The sequence below is a fragment of the Erythrolamprus reginae genome, chromosome 12, assembly GCF_031021105.1.
Source record: "Erythrolamprus reginae isolate rEryReg1 chromosome 12, rEryReg1.hap1, whole genome shotgun sequence".
Taxonomy (NCBI): domain Eukaryota; kingdom Metazoa; phylum Chordata; class Lepidosauria; order Squamata; family Dipsadidae; genus Erythrolamprus; species Erythrolamprus reginae.
This window is the reverse complement of record NC_091961.1, coordinates 20,921,687-20,931,577: the sequence shown is the minus strand read 5'-3', so window position 1 is coordinate 20,931,577 and position 9,891 is coordinate 20,921,687.

Sequence of the window (9,891 nt, the reverse complement as noted above, 5' to 3'; positions counted from 1 at the left end):
GCCTTCGGTCAGAAAGTAGCCAGTCATTAAATGAGGACTAGGGACATTCCTTTCATTTCATTTATTAGATTTGTATTAGATTCACTTCTCACAGGGGGCAAATCAACTTGACATCACCACCTCCAGGACACACAAGCACTCGCGGACCTATTGGGGTACCTACCTGATCTTCCCCAGAGATCCAGCTAGGGGAGCCACTATCGGAGATATATTTGGATCAATCGTTTTGCCTGTCATGAACAAAACAATGGAGGTATTGTTGCAGGTTGCCAATAACTTTTTCGGTGCCCTCGTCAGTTTGGGGGTGATGGGTGGATGCCAAGGAAATCTTGACTTGGAGAGAGGTCATGAGTTCTTTCCAAAACTGTGCGGTGAATTATGGACCACAGTCAGAGATTATGGTGTCGGGTAATCCATGGAGATGGAAGATGTGCTGGATAAATAGGTGAGCTGTGATTTTGACTGGAGGGATTCGATGACAAGGGATGAAATGAGCCATCTTGGTTAACATGTCAACTACTACAAATATAGCAGTGAACCCTTGAGAAACAGGTAAACAGGTGAGGAAGTCCATAGGAATGGTACCCCAAGGTCTTTCAGGTTTAGGCAAAGGTTGTAATAATCCTGGAGGGGGTCCAGTGGTGGCTTTAGCTTGGTGATAACGGATGCATGAGTTAACGTAGGTACTGACATCATGGTGGAGTCTGGGCCACCAAAAGGTATGAGAGATGAGGCGTAGGATTTTGAAGAGGCCAAAATGGCTGGCTGCGGGATTATCGTGGCACTGGTTGAGGATGAGACCTCGGAGTGGGCCTGCGGGAACATAGAGTAGGTCACGATAGCGGAGCAAGTCATCAGCAATGGTCCATGGTGAATCAGATTCTAGATCTTGTTTCTTTTGGATGACAAAGGGGTCCTAGCGTTGCACTTCCCAAATTCGTTCGTGAAGATCTACCGCATTCTGGGCAGCTGTGATTGATGCGAGAGGCAGAATGGTATAAAGCAGCGCAGGTTCTTGGGTTTGGGTGTATTCAGGTTTGCGAGACAATGCGTCGGCTTGTTTGTTGTCCCACTTAGAAATGTAGGTATGCAGAAGTTGAATCTGGCAAAGAAAAAGGGCCATCGGATTTGTCTCTGTCTAAACTTCCTGGCAGTTCGGAGAAATTCCATGTTTTTGTGGTCAGTTCTGACCTGTACTTGGTGACGGGCTCCCTCCAGGTGATTTAGCCAGGTCTCAAAAGCAGTCCTGATGGCTAAAAGTTCTTTTTCCCAAATGATATAGTTCTGTTTGGGAGGTTTTAATTTCCTAGAATAATAGGCACAGAGAAATAAAGTACAGCTCCTACTCCAATGTTGGAGGCGTCGGCTTCAACGATAAATGGACAGCGGGGATCAGGGTATTGGAGAATAGGTTCTTGCATGAAAGCTTTTTTGAGGTTAAGAAAGGCTTGTTGTTCTTCGGTGCCCCATTGAAATGGAACATCTTTCTGGAGAAGGTGGGTGAGGGGTGCAGTCAAGGTGGTGAAGTTAGGAAGGGTCAGTAGTAGTTGACAAATCCCCAAAATGTTGGACATCTTTGGCTCGAGCTGGTGGTTGCCAAGTTTGTAAGGCGTCGAGTTTTTCAGTGTCCATGCCAATGCCTTGGTGGGAAATGACATGGCCTAAGACAGCGTTTCCCAACCGCTGTGCCGCGGCACACTGGTGTGCCGCGAGACAAGGTCAGGTGTGCCGTGAAGTTCCGCTTCCAAACCGGAAGTTGAGTGTCCCGGCTTGCTTCTTCACACCTTCATTTTCGCGCCTTTCTTCTTCGTGCCTTCCTTCTTTGCAGCAGGTGAGCTTGGGACTCGGCGGGATGGCAGCAGCGGCTGAGGCTTTCACTTGTGGCATCGGGAGTGCTAATAGCGGCGGCGGCGGGAATAGCGAGGGGGGGGCTCCTGCAAGTGGAAGCCTCAGCCTTGGAGCCCCCTCGCGCCCATGGCTTCTCGTCGATGCCTCTGCCTGCCCGATCCGCGGGAGTGCTAATAGCGGCGGCGGCGGGAATAGCGGGGGGGGCCTCCTGCAAGTGGAAGCCTCAGCCCTGGAGCCCCCTCGCGCCCATGGCTTCTCGTCAATGTCTCTGCCTGCCCGATCCGCAGGAGTGCTAATAGCGGCGGCGGCGGGAATAGCGGGGTGGGGGCTCCTGCCCGCCGCCGCTATTAGCACTCCCGTGGATCGGGCAGGCAGAGACATCGACGAGAAGCCATGGGCGCGAGCGGGCTCCAGGGCTGAGGCTTCCACTTGTGGCTGTCCCCGCCCGCCCGATCCTTCCTTCTCTCCGGCTTTTCTGGGGTGCGGCTTCTTCCACAGCGGTGGCTGCAGTGGCGCTGGCGATCCGGCCGCTAGCCGCTCCAAGCGCTGTGGGAACGCCCACCCCTCTCACAGTCCCGTCCCGGGCTGTCAGTAAAGGGGCTGCTTGCTCGGAACATTCAAACTAAGGGAAACCTTCGCTGGCCTCCACAGAGAAGAAAGGAAGAGAGAGAACGAGAGAGAGCAACAGAGAGAGAGTGAGAAAGAACAAGAGAGAGAAAGCATGAGAGAGAGAAAGAACAAGAGAGAGAAAGAAAATAAGAGAACAAGAGAGAGAGACTAAGAGAGAGAGAAAGAAAGAGAGAGAGAGAAAATAAGAGAATGAGAGAGAGCAACAGAGAGAGAAAGAACAAGAAAAAGCACGAGAGAAGAAAAGCAAGAGAGAAAAAGAGAGATAGCAAGAGATACTGAAAGAAAGCAAGAGAGAGAGAGAAAAAGAAAGAAAGCAAGAGAGACAGATAGGAAGAGGAAAGGAGAAAGAGAGAAATGAGAACAAAAAGGGGAGGAGAAATGAGAAAATGATTGAGGCAGAGAATGAGAGGAGAGAGAAACAAGAGAGAGAGAGAGATGTGATTCTTGAAGCGTATGGTAAAAAGCACCCAAATAATAAGAAAAACCCCCCAGCCCTCACCTGTTTTTGAAAAGAATAAAAGAGAATAAAACCCCAGTCCTCACCTGGTTTTGGAAATGGTTTGAGTACACACAGACATATAAGGGGGGGGGGACAGAAATGAGACAGAAATACTGTAGATCTGAAGGTCAGCAGTTAAAATCTCATCCCCAGCTCCAGGTTGACTCAGCCTTCCATCCTTCCGAGGTGGGTAAAATGAGGACCCAGATTGTGGGGGCAATATACTGGCTCTGTTAAAAAATGCTATTGCTAACATGTTGTAAGCCGCCCTGAGTCTAAGGAGAAGGGGGCATAAAAATTGAATAAATAAATAAATAAATAATATTTACTGTCTTTTTGTGTCATTTTGGTTGGTGGTGTGCCCCAGGATTTTGTAAATGTAAAAAGTGTGCCGCGGCTCAAAAAAGGTTGAAAATCACTGGCCTAAGAAGTCGATGGCCATTTGAAAAAATTGGCATTTTTCTAACTTGGCATAAAGGTGGTATTGTCAGAGGTGTTGGAGTACTTGTCATAAGTGGTGCAGGTGGGGTTCTGGAGAAGGAGAGTATATCAAAATGTCATCAATGTAGACGATCACGAAGTGGTCAATAAAGTCTTTAAAGATCTCATTAATAAAATGTTGGAATACTGCGGGGGCATTGGTAAGTCCAAAAGGCATGACAGTAAATTCAGAATGGCCGTAGCGGGTGGCGAAGGCAGTCTTTCATTCATCGCCTTGACGAATGCGAATGAGGTTGTAGGCACCTTGTAAGTCGATTTTGGTGAAAATGGTTATAGTAAGGAGGGGGTCCATGAGTTCCGAGATTAAAGGTAGCGGGTAGTGGTTGCGAAGGATGATGGAATTGAGTTTACGATAGTCACAGCAAAGTCTAAGGTCTACGGTTTTCTTTTTGACAAAAAGTACTGGGGTGGAGAGTGGTGAAGAGGAGGGTTGGATGAAACCTCTGGCGAGGTTCTTGTCAATAAAATCTTTTAAGGCAGTTTATTCAGGTTGAGACATTGAAAAGAGGCGTCCAGCAGCAAGTTTGGCATTGGGTAAGAGTTCAATGGTACAGTCGTAAGGTCGGTGGGGGTGTAACTGGTCTGCTTCATTCTCATCAGCGAAGTCAGCAATATCTGGTGGGAGAGTGCCAGCGAGTTAGGCAGGAAGTGGAATAATAAATGGTGGACGGATGTGGTCGACACATTGTAGACTTGGAAAAGAAATTTGGTTTTGGGACCACACGATGTGGGGATCATGGGTTCTGAGCCATGCTAAGCCAAGGAACATAGGAAATTGGAGGCCTTTGGTGACATAAAATTGAATAGGTTCTTCATGGTATTTGATGGTTAAGGTAAGTCGTTGGGTCTGGAATTTGGTCTGGACAAGAGAACTCGGCCGTCAATGGTTTCAACAATAATAGAAGGTGTGACAGGGCACAATAGTATGGCATGAGAATGAGCGAAGGTCTAATCCATGAAGTTGGTGGTGGCTCCACAATCCACTAAGGCAGTAGCAGGGAGGGTTTGGGGTGAGTTTTCTAAGTTCACCTTAGTGGCTAAGGTCAGATGTCTTGAAGGTCTCGATTCCTCTGTCTTACCATTGCCATTTGGTTTGGTGCCTGCCCAGCCTAAGGTTTGCTTTAGGCCAGGTTCTGGTCATTTCCTGGCAAGGTAGCCTGGACCTGAAACATGGGCACGGTGTTCGAGACTGGAGTAGACGTGGGAGTGAGATGTCTTCTCTAAGGGCACGTAGGTAGCATGTGTCCAGCCTTTTCACAATACATGCATAGGCCACTCAACATTTGGCTCTCTTGGCTTCACTCAGGTAAGGTCTGGCCATACCTAGATCCATTGGTTCCTCTCAAGCGATGACAGCTGTTCGGTTTCGCGTGTCTGTTGGCATCTGGAAGGGACGTCTTGGCATGGAGTTGAAACTGTTGCTTTGAAATCTTTGCCGTGAAGTTGGCACTGGTCTGGTTTTCTCTCCAAAGTGGTTTTCGTATCTGGTGAACGGTTCTGGGGAGATGACAAATTAGTCTTGATGGTTAAACAGGTCTGGCGTGTCATCTCATGAACAATTCTGGGTTTCAGGACATCTTGGAACAGTTCCATAAGGCTTGCTCATTCCAATTCAGTATGTGACTAGTTTCCGGAAGTCGGAGATATTCTCCGAGATGGTCTTATTGCCCATGTGCAATTGGCGCAACTGAGTGATAGCGTTTTGTATGTGCATGGGGTCTTGAAATTCTTGTTCAAACCTCTGGTGAAAAACAGCATAATTTTACAGGATTGGATCCTGGCGTGCTAAAAAGGGCATTGCCCACTCAAATACAGCACCTTTAAACAGGCTTATCATGAAAGAGACTTTCATAGCATCCCTAGCAAAGTCCTCTGGAGATGTGTTAAAAAAATTCTGACATTCATGTAGAAATACATCAAGTTTATCTCTTGTCCCTTTAAAAATGGATGGCTTAGCTAAGTAAATCTTTGGCCTTGGTTGAATGATGACTTGTGGCTGAATGGGGGCTGCGGCTTTATTTTGCAGTGCGATTATTTGTGCCTGCAACGCAGTTACTGTTTGTGTTAAAGTGTGGACATCATTAACTAAATTGGCCATCCTGAGCTGGCTGGTTGAATTTCTTATTTAATTCAGAGTGGAAGTTTTTAACACTGTTCTGGATTCTGGTAGAACTTTAGTTACATTGAAAATAACGCTTACTGAATGCAGGATTTCATAAACAAAAAACCTCCATTTTTTATTCTCCTCTCCTCCGTATTCAAAATACAATACAGACTGTCACATTCCTCTCTCTTTATCTTTAGCAATTAGAGCCCACAAACATTCCTCCATGCCTCCTCCCTTATCTTAAGATTTATGTCTATACAGCGTAGTTCAACAGCACCAGGAATAGCTGTGAAATAACAAAGAGTAAGCTAACTCACTCCAAAGCCAAAATGACACACGTCCCATGATTGATTTACCACATTGAAAACTCTGCCCTTCTTCCCCACTGGCTCCCTGACGTGACAAATGCATCACTCCAGTAATTAACCCATTCCTCCCCTTAATATCTTTTTCCTAACACTCGCTCCCTGCGCCTTTGAAGTCTTCTGAAGTGAGAATTTAACCAGCGATTGTCTGTCTCTTCTTCACTGGAGTCTGGACTCAGCAACATCCTGTGGCTGGCCTCCCACCTGTTCTGATACCTGTAACCCAGGGCCTGCCACTAATTCATAAACACTATCTGTATCAGAGTCATCATACTCCAACTGACCAGGAATATGTACAACAGCAATAGCCTGATGCTCCAAGCTATCCTTATTATTATTATTATTTATTGGATGTTTTCCCCCCCTTCATGGAGCTGTGGTGGGCGTGGCCTGCACATGATGTATCTGGCCCCATGAGCTGCCAGTCTGATGACTTCCCTACAGATGGTCAAATATTCACGTTACCCCGTACTCTGGAGTCACAACACCATATACAGTACTTTTATGCAATGATCTTCTGGGTTTCTTTTAAAAGGACAATCTGTTTTATTTTCCTCATTTCAATTTCAGTTCCATTTCCTGAGAAATGTAAACATCAATCAAAAACAGGATGGTGCTCAAATCCTATTACTCGGTACTATTTCAACCCAACAACTGGGAAATGTGTGAGGTTTGTTTATAGTGGATGTGGAGGGAATGAAAACAACTTCTCATCCAATGAAGAATGCTTAACAGCATGTATAGCAGGTAAGGAAATATTGCAATCTACATCCTGTACAGTAGTACCTCTAGATACGAGCTGCTCCACATGCGAGTATTCCAAGTTACGAGCAGAGAGGCAAGCAAAATTTCTGTTCTACATACGAGCTTAAATTCGGGATACGAGCCGAGCTTCCACTAGGTGGTGCAACAATTCCATTTTTTCCAGTTATCTCCGGGCAAAAAGCCAAATCTAAATGCATTGGTTTGAGATACGAATTGATCGACATACAAGGTCGGCTCTGGCACGAATTAAACTCGTATGTCGAGGTACCACTGTACTAGTAATTGGTGAATTAGGAGCTCATTATTGGGATCAATCAGTAAACATTTAGAATGTTAAAAACATGACAAGAATTTTCCTAAAGAAAGAGCCTAAAAGTAGCTTTTTGTTTTTACAGTTTTCCTTGAAATAGAAATGTTTTATTTCCTTCTTTTTACTTCCGCATGTATCTCCAGGTAAATGTGAACTCCCCAAAGATGTAGGACCATGCAGAGCTTCGATGAGTCGCTTTTATTTCAACCCAGCAACAAAGAACTGTGAGAAATTCACTTATGGTGGATGTGGAGGGAACCCCAACAGATTCGAATATTATAATAAGTGCATGGCTACATGTTACCCTACTGGTAAGGAAGAAATGTTAATCTTTGCCTCTGTACACTATGAAAATAAATGGCATTTTAGTTTTGTCAGCCAATTGTTGATCCAAAAACTCTTTAGTCCTAAAATTAATTTAATCTTAGTTCTGTAATCCAGGCCCTGGACCAGTGAGTAGTTTATCGATGGGCGTAATCTGCACAAGCAGGAAATGTTTTTAAAATTGTAAAAAATGCAAAAGGATGTGCCATAAATCAAGCTTCTTTGTTTTTACTGTTTTTCTTGCAAAGGATCCTTTTTGGACTACTTCAGATTTTTTCGATTATCTTTTGGGATTCTCTAATCACCGGCTCAAGGTTGATTCGACCTTCCATCCTTCCGAGGTGGGTAAAATGAGGACCTGGGTTGTGGGGGCAATATGCTGGCTCTGTTAAAAAGTGCTATTGCTAACATGTTGAAAGCTGCCCTGCGTCAAAGGAGAAGGGCGGCATTAAAAAATTGAATAAATAAATAAATAAATTAGGCAAAATACCATAAAATCAAAGAAAATTATGGTATTTTTGGAGTACAAGACACACCTTTTTCCTCCCTAAAACAGGCTGAAATGTTGGGTGCATTTTATTCTCTGAATGTTGCTTTTTTACAAAGCTTTTCCCCCCTACCGCTAAGTAGGTGCTAACGATCTCCCCAGCTCATACCTTGCAGGCTCTTTCATTGTTACTCATTTCATTTTCATTTCAGTTATTAGATTTTTGCAGTTTTTTTTCTTTGCTCTACTTGCTCCAAATGTTTTTTTCCAGCCCTAACCAGGTGCTAAGAATGTTCCTAGCTCTTATTGACTTGCAAGCTCTTTCATTGTTACTCTTTCTGAATAAGGTTTTTTAAAACCATTACCAGGGGTAAAATAATCTGGTAAGCAGATTTCCCCCCCATTTTCCTCCCCCAAAACTAAGGTCTTTGGTGCATCTTACGCTTTGAAAAATACGGTATATATTCCTTCCTGGAAAACTCACTTCTAACATGTTTAATGCCTGGAGATGCTTTTGTTGGTCCAGGCTGCTTGCAATAATGCCCCGTGAAGGAAATTGTATCCTGTACCATTAAAATATATATGTTTTAATGTTTTCTAAGGAAATGTTACTATTTTGCACCTAAATGCCAATGTGAAACTTCCACCCTGTGCACCTGGCCATAGATGGGGACTTTTTTCCCTAGTTATTAACTTTTGAGAGTTTGTCTGACTCACTCTCTGTAATACACCTGACATCTTTTGACTATCTTGGCACCTATCCTATCTCATCCTATTTCCTCCACTCTGCTCTTCCCCTTTGTTTATGATGGGTCCATAATTCTTCCTATTGATCTAAATCAGTGTTTCCCAACCTTGGCAACTTGAAGATATCTGGACTTCAACTCCCAGAATTCCCCAGCCAGCATTCCCTGGCTGGGGAATTCTGGGATTTGAAGTCCAAATATCTTGGTTGCCAAGTTTGGGAAACACTGATCTAAATGATAGTGACATCCTTGGTTCCAGCCTTTCTAGAAAGACAAGAAAAACTCGGTTTTGGCACTACTGCTTTCCTACTGTGAAGCATGGCATCATACACTGCATCAGGACATTTTTGATTTATTTTTGTATTGATTTATATTTATATTTAGGTGATTTAGACTTAGACTTGGACTTGGACTTAGATTTAGATTTATAGGCCTCCCATCTCCTGATAGACTCAGGGCAGCGTACAACAATAAAACAACATACTTTAAAAAAAAACAAAAAAACCCAACATTAAAAAAGCATCTATCATTCATACAGTCTGGCTGGAGCAGAGTGTTATTGCTCAAAATAACACAAAAAATTAAAAAGGCAAAATAATACTATTTTCAACACGGCAACAAGCCGGGTAGGTGGTTAGCCTATAAATTAAAAAAGGACAGGGAAGAAAAATTAATAAACCAGCTAGAAGATGATAAGGGGCATATAAAAACGACACAGGAAGAAAAAGAAGAAATAGTCTTCAATTATTATAGAAAGTTGTACAAAAAAGAAGACATTAAAACAGAAGATATTCAAAACTATTTACAACAAGCAGAAAACATAAGAATAACAGAAATTGATAGTCAATCGACCATATCAAAGAATTTCTCTACTCAATGTTGACTACAAAATATTTGCAACAATAATGGTGGGAAGATTTAAAAATATAGCCAATAAATACTTATATTCAGATCAAAATGTGGTTATCCCAAATAGATACATTAGGAATAATATAAGAACGATCCTAAACGCATTAAAGTATTATGAAGTCATTTCAGGGAAGCCGGTAGCATTCGTGTTTCTCGACAATCAGAAAGCGTTAGATAATTGTTTAATTGGGAATTCTTTATTAATAAACTAAAATTGATGAATTTCAGACAAATACATATATAAATGATTGAGGCAATATATTTGGAGCAAAAGGCTAAATTAATTATAAATGGAAAACAAAACAATTGAACATTCAAATGGGAGTAAGACAACGGTGTCCAATGTCCCCCTTGTTCTTTATATTCATGTTAGAAACCTTATTACAACAAATTAGGCAAA